Genomic DNA, 12,016 nt, shown 5'->3' on the forward strand with positions numbered 1-12,016 from the left:
TTTTTTTTTTTTTCTTTTTTTCCAGTGCTGATCCTAAGTGAATTGCATGAGGTCAAACAAGACCCTTTGACTTTCTGGTTCCTACTTAAAGCTTCTAGTACCTCTCTTGAGATTTGAGCGGAGGTGAAAGACTCAGGAACAGGAACTCCTTCCCTGTGGCCAACGATAACTCTGATGAAAAGACTTTAGCCTGAAAGGTTTTAAAACATGTAGTGTTCACTTTTAGGGGAGATTACTCCGGGTGTGTGGAGTCAGTTTCTCACCACCCCTGGGAGCTGATCCCCGGTAGAATGTATCAGGGGCATTGACTGGCTACAGAGCCTGCCCTGGGTTTCACTGTTAGCCAGAGTAGCACAGTGGAAAGTTACATTCACTTGAATCATACTCGTATTGTATTTTCTTTCCTCCTCTGGCTTCCTGATAAGATAGAGAATCAATTTTTTAGTGATTTTTACCTGACACACGCAATTATGTTTTTTTTTTCCTTCCTTCCTTTCCTGGTTGTAGATTTATAATTCACTCACCCATTATTAAGTTTTCAGTTAGATGATCAAGGTTTGAGGTTTTAAAATATCATAAGCATTGAAAGATAGCTGGGGAAAGAAACAGAATAAAGCAGCCATGTGAAAATAGTTGCCAAGGAGAAGCAAGTATTGTACAGTTGCAGTGAGTTCGTTTACTTAAATGTCTCTGAATTTAAAAGGACATATCAAATTGTTAACACACTTGTACCATCTATGACAATAAAATACAGCTTTATATCAGACTTGTTTCGTATATGCCCTCAGGTAAGCGGCTTCATTTATGACAATGAAGTTCTCCTGACTATATAATTAAAACAACAGTACTTTGGGTGTATGTTCACAGACATACATAGCCATAGTATGCTTTTGGAAATACCTACTTTCATTTGAGCAAATAAGTCTCCTAAAAGCAGCAAAAAGGAGAAAATGTTAATTCAGTCATTAGCCTTTAAGCTTGCTTACTTTTTACTGTCTCTGTTATGCTGTTTTTAGTTACTTAATATGAGTACGTCCTGGATGATTTAGAAATCTATGTGAGGTTAAGCACATAATACTAAGTGGCTAAGATGTATTATTTGTACATTTTTCTTGCTAAATATTACATTTAAAAATATTTTTTCTTTGATTCCGCTATAACAGCTGAACAGAAGACAGAACAGCCTCATTATTGCAGGAGAATTTCTCTGTTCCCTGCAATGACTCCCGAAGCTCTTGCACACTTCATCAGTATTATTGTAATTCTTTGGCTGCAGGACATTTGGCAGCTGTTGCAACCCACCGACAAATCCTATTCATACTTCTTTTCCATTCACCACTGCCGCTGGAGAATTGATTTCTCTTTCCTCTACTCTAACCTTTCCCAATTCTTTTTGGATTGTTCAGTGTGAAACATTTTAATTTCATATCATACAGCTATTCAGCTCACAATCCCTTTTTCAACCTGTCACCAGGGTAACAGCATAGCATGCTTTCTTTAGGCAATCAGGTTTTTATTTCACATGCTTAATGTTGCATTAAATGTTTGCATTTTGCTTAACCCCCCTTAAAAACTTTGAACTCTGGATATGTTTTAAAGGATAATAAAATCCTTGATTTTTGAATTGAAACTAAATCAACACCATCACTACATTCATAGTAAAATGTCAAATGATTAATTTACATAATTCAACGATTATTATTAAAAATCCAAGTTAGCCGATCTGTGTAAGGCAATTTTCTGTAGATAATGGAGGAATATTTGTATATATTTATGTTTAACCTTTTTCCAAAAGAGGATTTAAAGGAGATTTAGAGAGATTTGTCAGAGAAGTAAACATTTAAAAGGGCAATGGAATTGGTGCAAATAGAAAAATACATCTTTTGAAGATAAGATTTAATTTTTCAATATAATGCTCTTTATTTGTGTGTGTTTGTGTGTGTGTGTGTGTGCTTTAAATATATATACTATAATGATTTATTATTTGATGATGGATGAGGGAATCTACCAGAATGAGATTAAAAGATTCTTCTTTTTTTTTTTTTATTTTTTTTAAAGATTTTATTTATTTATTTGACAGAGAGAGACACAGCGAGAGAGGGAACACAAGCAGGGGGAGTGGGAGAGGGAGAAGCAGGCTTCCCGCCGAGCAGGGAGCCCGATGCGGGGCTCGATCTCAGGACCCTGGGATCATGACCTGAGCCGAAGGCAGACGCTTAACGACTGAGCCACCCAGGCGCCCCGAGATTAAAAGATTCTTCTAGGATATTGATTTGGGCCTTGTGTTCATTAACAGCTATTTACACATTTACTTGAGTACGGGCACACCTCAGAGATACTGTGAGTTGGTTCTAGACTACCACAATAAAGTAAATCTCACAGTAAAGCTGGTCAAATTTTTTGGTTTCCCGGTGCAAATAAAAGTTGTGTTTATACTATACTGTAGTCTGTTAAGTGTGCAAAGCACTGTGTCTAAAGAAAGCATGTACACACCATACTTTAAATTACTTTATTGCCAAATAAGTGCTCACCATCATCTGAGCTTTCAGCGAGCTATATAATTGCTGACCACAAATCGCTGTAACAAATCTAATAATGAAAAAGTTTAAAATATCGTGATAATTACCAAAATGCGACAGAGACACAAAGTGAGCAAATGGAAAAGTGGTGTTGATAGACTTGCTTGAAGCGGGATTGCTACAAACCTTCAATTTGTTTAAAAAAAAAAAAATGCAGTATCTGTGAAGTATAAAGCAGAGCACGATAAAACGAGGTATGCCTGTACTACTTTTTCTTTAAAAGAAATAATCTAATAATAATGATAGATTAGTCAAGATGAAAAATGAATGTTTAGATCTTGATTCTTTGAATTGAATAGACTTGAGTTTCTCTTTATAGACCTACTTTCCATCTTTATTTGAAATAACAGTTTCCGTGAACTTTGTTCTGTGAATAAATTTTATGAAATTTGGAATATTCTAAGAAATACAAAGAAATGTGTAAGAAAAGAGCAGAGATTAGTAATCCATGTTGTCTGAAAGCACTGTTAATTTAAAAAAATATTAGCATAGTAGCTCTTTAAGTGTCCTGATATTCCCTTATGTAATCACTAAAGTTCTCACATTAATCTATAGGATAAACTCTGAATTAAGCTGCCCATTTTTTTCTTTTAAACTGTCTTTTTATTTTACTTAAAAAAATTGATTTAGTATTTTTGGAATTTCTGGCTTCTCACAGTGTGTCAGACTAATTTCGTACTGTGAGTGCTCATGTGTAATGAATGGCCCTGAATCTAGGTCTGGGTGGTCTAGATGACCAGTGTCCTGGCCTCCTACCTCACAAAGGTCACTTTCTTTTGGTACAATAAATTCCTGAATATATATTTTAATGATAATAACTTTTTACCTTCAGAGTTAGAGTTACTAGATTATTCCAAAAGGAACAAATAGCACTCCTTTGATAAGTTACTTGGGCTTAGAGTAATAACAATTCCTGCCCTTTAGGAAGCTTAAAGTGGGATGGGATAGGTAGACATTAAACAGAAAATAATTCTGAAGACTGCTAGAGGAGAAGTGCAGCTTGTCCTGGTGAGGGAAAGGAATCTCACTTGCAGGTTAGCAATATTATGTCAATGTCCAGTTTTCAGTAAAATGTTACAAGACATGCAAAGAAATGTGGAAGTATGTTCCTTTTACAGGTTAAAAAATCAATAGTAACTGTCCAGGAGGGGGCCCAAATGTTGTGCTTTATTATGCAATAACCTTAAATAACCTGTTAAAAATATATTCAAAGGACTAAAGGAAACCAGATATAAAGAATTAAAGAACAGAATGGCAACCGTGTCTCCCTAAATAGAAAATACTGATAAAAATTCTAGAGATGAAAATACAATGCCTACAATGAAAAGTACACTAGGGAGGACTCAACCATAGGTTTGAGCTGGCAAAAGAAACTATCAGCAATTTGAAAATACATTAATTGAGATTATCTAGTGTGAAGAATAGAAAGAAAAATGAATAGAGCTTCAAAGACCTATGGGATGCCATCACATGTACTGACATACATGCTGAGTCCCAGAAGGCGAAGAGAAAAAAGATAAAGGGATGGAAAGAAGATTTAAAGAAATCATAGCCAGGGGTGCCTGGTTGGCTCAGTAGGTAGAGCATGTGACTCTTGATCTCAGGGTCATGAGTTTGAGCTCCACTTTGGGTGTAGAGCTTACTTAAAAAAGAGCAAAAAACATTTCAAATTTCGTGAAAAACATTAATCTGTACATTCAAGAAGCTTGGTAAACTAGGAGAAGCTCAAAAAGATCTATATCTACACACATCATTGTCAAATGGTGAAAAACCAAACAGAATCTTAAAAGCAACAAGAGAAAAATGACTCATCCAGTGAAAGGGGGATTCTCAATAAGATTAGGAGTTAACATCTCATCAGAAACCATGGAGCCCTGAAGAGAATAGGATGGTATATATATAAAGTGCTGAAGAAAAACAAAAACAAAAAAAGAATGCCACCAAAGACTTCTATATCCAGCAAAACTATCCTTTAAGAATGAAGGCGACATTAAGACATTCCCAGGTAAACAACACCCAAGAGGAATCCATTGCTAGCAGACCTACTCTACAAGAAGTATGAAATGAAGTTCTTCAGGGTGAAATGAAAGGACACTAAACAGAAACTTAAATACACATGAAGTAATAAAGTGGTGAAAGATTACTACATCAGTAAACATAAAAGACCATGGAAATTTTCGTGTTTTTACTTTGTACATCTTTTTTCTTCTGATTTAAAAGATAACTGCATAATGCAATAGTTATAATTCTAAGTTGATAGGTGCACAATATATACAGATGAAATTTATATGACAGTAGGACAGATGAGGGTGGAGGAAGCAAGATATATTGGAGCAGATTTCCTGTATGATATTGCAGTTGAGTTAGCATTAATCCAAACTATGTGTTTAAAGCTAAGGTGCTAATTGTAATCCCTAGGGTAACCACTAAGAAAATAGCTTTTAAAAGTAGTAAATGAGGGGCGCCTGGGTGGCTCAGTCGGTTAAGCGTCTACCTTCAGCTCAGGTCATGATCCCAGGGTCCTGGGATTGAGCTCTGCATTGGGCTTCCTGCTCAGTGGGGAGCCTGCTTCTCCCTCTTCCGCTCCCCCTGCTTGTGCTCTCCCCCTCTTTTTCTTTGTCTCTCTCACTGTCAAATAAATAAAATCTTTTTTTTTTTTAAGTAGTAAATGAAACATCAAGGAAATTAAAATGGTACACTAGAAAAATAAAAGAAGGCAGTAATGGATGAATCGAGAACAAAAAAGACATATATAAAGAGCAAAAATCAAAATGAGAGAGATAAATCCTACTTGAGTATATTAAATGTAAAGCAATTAAGCATGCCATTCAAGGGCAGATAGGCAGAATGGATAAAAAACAAGATCAAAGTATATGCTTTCTACAATAGACGTTATTTTTAAATTTTTCTATCCATTTATTTAGTTTTCATCATGATAAGTGTACTCTTTAATCCCCATTCCCCCACCCCCTCCCTTCTGGTAACCATCAGTTCTCTATAGTTAAGAGTCTGTTTCTTGGTTTGTCTCTGTTTTTTCCCTTTGCTCATTTGTTTTGTTTCTTAAATTCCGCATAAATACCGTATGGTATTTGTCTTTCCCTGACTTACTGCACTTAGCATTATACTCTCTAGCGCCATCCATGTCGTTGCAAATGGCAAGATAAACAAGATCAAACTGAATGCTTTCCATAATAGATACACTTTAAATTCAAAGACACAATAGGTTGAAAATAGGATAGGGTTATCAGACAAATATTTGTAATACTAATTTTGTTATTACTAATGCTAATATCAGACAAAATAATTTTTTTAAAGATTTCATTTATTCATTTGACAGCGCACAGCAGGGCGAGTGGCAGGCAGAGGGAGAGGGAGAAGCAGGCCCCCAGCTGAGCAGGGACCCTGATGCGGGGCTTGATCCCAGGACACTGGGATCATGACCTGAGCCAAAGGCAGACACCCAACTGACTGAGCCACCCAGGTGCCCCCAGACAAAATAATTTTAAGACAAAAATTGTTATTGGAGACAAAGAGATTTTATAATGATACAAGTGTCTATCACAAAGCTATAAAAGTGATAATTTATGTACCAAATAACACAATTGTTGTGGACTGTTATACCCCGTTTTCACTAATGGTTATAGAACAATTGGACAAGATCAGCAAGGAAGTAGAAGACTTGAAAAACACTATAAACCAAATAGATCCAATACGTTATCTATAGGCCAGTCCAAGCAACAGCAGTAGAATATGCAACTTAAGGAAATTCACAGATATGTGGAAATTAACCTAAATAACAAGTGGGTTAAAGGAGAAATTACAAGAGAGATTAGAAAATATTTTGAAATGAATGAAAACAAAAACACAGTATCCAAAAACTTATGGGATGCATTGAAATAGTGTTTAGAAGGAAATTTTAGAGCTATAAACACATGTTTTAAAAAAGAAGAAAGATACCAATCACCTCATCTTCCACTGTAGGAAAATAGGAAAAGAGCAGGCTAAACCCAAAGCAAGCAGAGGGAAGGAAATACTAAAAATTAAAATGGAAATAAATAGAGAATAGAAAGTAAAGGAGATTAGTAAAAGCAGAATTTGGTTCTTGGAGAGATCAACAGAAATGCAAACCTTTACGTAGACTGCCCAAGAGAGAAAGACTCCAGTTGTTACAGTTGGTAATGAAAGAGGAGGTATGCATATGGACCTTACAGAAATTAAAAAGATTGTAAGGAAATAACCTGAACAGTTGTATGCCAACAAATTTGGCAACTTATAAAATGGAGAAATTTCTGGAAAGATGCAAGCTACGGGCACGGAATCAAGAGAAAATAGAAAACCTGCATAGACCTGAAACAAGACTGAATCCATCATCACAAAACTTCCCAGAAAGAAGAGCCTGGGACTGGAAGACTTCACCGGTGAATTCAGTGAGGTATTTAGAAGGGAATTAATACCTATTCCTTACAAACTCTCCCAAAAATAGAAAAGGGAAAAATTTGCAACTCATTCTATGAGAGCAGTATTACCATGACCCTAAAATCAGTTAAAGATGTTATGAGAAAAGGAAACTAGAGACCAAAATCCCTCATAAATGTTAATGCAGCAGTCCTCCACAAAATACAAACAAATGGAACCCAGGAATATATAAAATGATTATACACTGTAACCAGGTGAGATTTGTCTTAGGAATACATAGTTGGCTTAACATCCAAAAATCAGTGTAATAAACCATATTAATAAAGGACAGAATTCACAGGATTATCTCAAATGCAGGGGGGAAAAAAAAAAACATTTGACAAAATCCAACAGCCTTTCATGATAAAAACCACTCAGCTGATTAGGAATAGAAGGGAACTTCCTCATCCTGATAAAGGCCATTTCTGAAAAACCTGCAGCTAATATTATATTTAATGGTGTATGACTGAATGTTTTCTCCCTAGGATCAGGAATAAGACAAGGATGTCTGTTAATTTTTTTTCAGCATTGTACTGGAGTTCCTAGGCTAGTTTGGAAGAAAAATAAAAAGTGTTAAGATGGGGAAGAAACAAAACTGTATTTCCAAATGACATGGTCTTATACGTAGGAAGTCTTAAGGAATTTACAAAACGATTTTTTTTTTCCGTTTGACAGGGAGTACTTTATTTAAACCCATCAGAGAAATGGACAGCTTGGGTCTGTAACAAAGCATTGTGTTTTAAAGCATAGGTCAGTAATTGTATATGAAAATAGACACTCCTACATACAGATGAACTGATCAGAGCACAACTTCTCAATGTTCAAAATAGAATAAGCTTCCCTGTTAAAGCAGCACCTTTGTGACAGTTTTAACTTTAGTTTTCCTCTCCTCCTCCTTCAACAGAATCCACACCATCCTCATAATCCTCCTCAAGGGCAGCAGTGTCCTCATGGGCCCCGAAAACACTCCTTCCTTCATGCCCTCACTCACATACCAGTGAAAAAGGCACACGTGGCGTACATCAAGTCAAACTTGTGGTCCAGGCGAGCCCAGGCCTCAGCAATGGCTGTGGTGTTGCTCAGCATGCACACAGCTTACTGTACTTTGGCCAGGTCTCCACCAGGTACCACAGCGGGAGGCTGGTGATTAATGCCCACTTTGAAGCCAGTGGCGCATTGGCCCACACACTGGATGGTATGCTTGGTCTTGATGGTGGCAAGGGCACTATTGACATCTTTGGGAACCATGTAGGCACAAGTACAACAGGCAGTAAGCCATGTATTTACCATGGCAAGGGTCACATTTCACTGTCTGGTTGGCTGGCTCAAAGCACACATTGGTGATCTCTGCTACAGAAAGCTGTTAATGGTGGCTTTCTCAGCAAAGATGACGGGGGCATATGTGACTAGAGGGAATTGGATATAGGGTAGGGAACCAGGCTGGTCTGAATTCTGTCAGATCAACATTCAGAAATCCATCAACTTTGAGGGATGCAGTAATGGAGGACACAATTTGACCTATTAACATATTTAGGTGAGTGTAGGTTGGACATTGAATATTGAGGTTTCTATGACATGTCATAGATGGGCTCGTTGTCTACCATGAAGGCATAATCAGAGTGCTCCATGGTGGTGTGGGTAGTGAAGATGGTGTTGTAGGGCTCAACTACAGCTGTGGAAACCGGGGGCAGGAACAGGGGGCACGGCTGGGTAAATGGAGAACTCCAGCTTGGACTTCTTGCCATAATCGACAGAGAGATGTTCCATCAGAAGGGAGGCGAGCCGGAACCAGTCCCCCCTCCACAGCTGTGGAAAACCAGGAAGCTTTGAAGACCATGCATTGGCCGGCCAGTTTCTGAATTTTGTCCAAGACAAGATCAGTGATCTCCTTGCCAATGGTGTAGTGCCCTCTGGCATAGTTATTGGCCGCATCTTCCTTGCCTGTGATGAGCAGCTCAGGGTAGAAGAGCTAGAGGTAGGTGCCAGTGCAAACTTCAGTGACTGGGTCCATGCTTACCAGCACCCATCTCACTGAAGAAGGTGTTGAAGGAGTCATCTCCTCCACCAGTGGTCTTGTCACTTGGCATCTGGCCATTGGGCTAAATGCTGTGTTCTAGGCAATAGAGCTCCCAGCAGGCGTTGCTCATCTGGACACCAGCCTGGCCATCATGGATGGAGATGCAGCGTCCTCATGGGCCCTGCTTTGCCGCCGACTAGCAGACGGCGGAGAGGAAGAGGAGAGGTGGTTGCTTCTTACAGTGCGACTCTTAGGCGGTCGATAGAATCACAAAAATCTGTTAGAACTAAATGACTTTTTCGAGATTGCAAGATTCGAGAATGACATGCAAATATCAGTTTTATTTTTATACGGTACCAGTGTACAAACTGAAAAGGCAATTAACAATTTTATTTACGATAGCACCAAAAGAATATAATACTGAAACTTAAATTTTTTAAAAAGAAGTGTAAGACTTGTGTGCCGAAAACTACAGAACAGTTTTTGATACAAATTAATGACAACTCAAATGAATAAACTTCCCACATTCATGGATCAGAAGACCTAAGATGGTAGTACTCACCCCAACATGATGTACAAATTTTGTGCAATCCCTCTCGCAATCTCAGCTGTGTTTTTTGCAGAAATGGTCATCTGATTACAAAATTTGTATGAAAGTGCAAGGGACTCAGCATAGCCAAAATAGTCTTGAAAAAGAACAAAACGAGGCGACTTCTACTTCCGCATTACAAAGTTTGTTACAAAGCTGCAGTGATATAGACAGTGTTGTACTGGCATAAGGATAGACGTGTTGATCAATGGAATAGAATGTAGGGTCCAACATAGTTAAAGTATGATCAGTTGATTTCAACAAGTGTATGAAGACAATTTAGAGTATTTACATATAATTTTTAAAATAAATGCTGCTGGGGCAACTGGATATCTTCATGCAAAAGATCGAAGTTGGTCCTCTCCCTATACCATACACAAAAATGAACCTAAAAAGAAAAAAAATTAGTCGTAAAAGTAAGAGCTTTGTTAACTTTGGGTTAGGTGATGATTTCTTATGTAAGATGTCAAAGGCACAAGAAACAAGGAAAAAAAAAAACTTATATGCTTTAAAAGGCACCATCAAGTAAGTAAAAAGCCTAACCCTAACCCAACCTACGGAATAAGAGAAAATACTTGCAAATCATATATTTGTTGTTAGGAGACTTTTGTCTAGAATATGTAGAGAACTCTTACAACCCAATAGTAAAGAGACAGCCCAATTTAAAAAAGGGCAAAGGACATGAGTAGAAAATTTTCCAAAGATGATACACAAATTACCACCAAGCCTATGAAAAGAGGCTCAGAATTATTAGTCCTCAGGAAAATGCAAATCAAAACCACAATGAGCTGCCACTTTATGTCCATTAGGGTGGCTGTAATGAAAAAGATGGACAATATCAAAGTGTTGGTGAGGATGTGGAGAAATTGGAACCCTCGTACATTCCTGGTAGGAATTAGAATAAAATGGTGCAAACCTGGAAATAATTTGGCACTTTCTCAAAATGTATGACATTACCTCATGACCCAGCTATTCTCCTTCCAGGGTTATACCCGAGGGAAATCTTAGGTCCACACAAATGTTGCATATAAATGTTCATACTGACATTTTTCATAATGAGTGAACAGAAACAACCCTAATGTTCACGAAATGATATATAATATTAAATAAAGTGTGTGTATTTTTAGAATGGAATATTATTCAGTGATAAAAAATAACATTGACACTTCCGACAGCATGGATGAAATTTGAAAACACTATGCTAAATGAAGGGAGGCATCATAATAGACCACAAATTCTTTGATTCTACTTATATGAAGTATCTAGAATAAGCAAAGCTGTAGAAATAGAAGGTACATTAGTAGTGGTGTAAGGCTGTGGAGGTTGGGCGAGGGGAACATGGAGTGACTGCTAGAGGGTCCACATTTTCCTTTTTGGGGTTATGAAAATGTTGTAAAATTGCGTGGGTGATGGGTACACAACCCTGGATATACTAAGCACTATTGAATTATGCAGTTTAGATGGGTTAAATTTATGGTGTGTGAGTTTTATGTCAGTAAAGCTGCTTAACATTTTTAAAATGTAATGTATTTTATATTCAATAACTTATTTTCCTACTGGTATAATAGAAGTTCAAATTTTAGGAATTAAAATGAGATGGGATTATTTCTCCTCATAAAGTGTTTATATGACTGTTGTCAGTTACGTGAATAAACTTTACGAGTATAGATGTCAGGTGTTCCTGGGCTACTACATGGTGGGTAGAAGTGGTACATATTTGTGATCCAGTATTCTTCCATTTTTTATTTCCTCCTCTGCCTTTGAATGTGAGTGCTATAAAGTTAAATCAGCATGTAGAATTTCCTTTTTTTTTTTAATTTTATTTTATTATGTTTTGTTAGTCATCATACATTACATCATTAGTTTTTGGTGTAGTGTTCCATGATTCATTGTTTGCGTATAACACCCAGTGCTCCATTCAATACATGCCCTCCTTAATACCCATCACCGGGCTAACCCATCCCCTCACCCCCCTCCCCCGCCTCCCCTCTAAGACCCTCAGTTTGTTTCTCAGAGTCCATACTCTCTCATGGTTCGTCTCCCCCTCCGATTCCGCCCCCCTTCATTTTTCCCTTCCTACTATCTTCTTCTTCTTTTTTTTTTTTTTAAACATATAATGTATTATTTGTTTCAGAGGTACAGGTCTGATTCATCAGTCTTACACAATTCACAGTGCTCATACCCTCCCCAGTGCCCATCACCCAGCCACCCCATCCCTCCCGCCCCCCCACCACTCCAGCAACCCTCAGTTTGTTTCCTGAGATTAAGAATTCCTCATATCAGTGAGATCATATGGTCTTGTCTTTCTCTGATTGACTTATTTCACTCAGCATAATACCCTCTAGCTCCATCCACGTCGTTGCAAATGGCAAGATT

At 37.6% G+C, this 12,016-nt stretch overlaps 1 pseudogene; it reads right to left on the minus strand.

Annotated features, from left to right (window-relative positions):
• Positions 1-7,694: 7,694 nt before the first annotated feature.
• LOC145719379 (tubulin alpha-1A chain-like) lies at positions 7,695-9,211 on the minus strand (annotated as a pseudogene).
• Between the last annotated feature and the right edge of the window lie 2,805 nt (positions 9,212-12,016).

Source organism: Leptonychotes weddellii, unplaced genomic scaffold, assembly GCF_054177405.1.
Source record: "Leptonychotes weddellii isolate Sample4059 unplaced genomic scaffold, ASM5417740v2 HiC_scaffold_4093, whole genome shotgun sequence".
Taxonomy (NCBI): domain Eukaryota; kingdom Metazoa; phylum Chordata; class Mammalia; order Carnivora; family Phocidae; genus Leptonychotes; species Leptonychotes weddellii.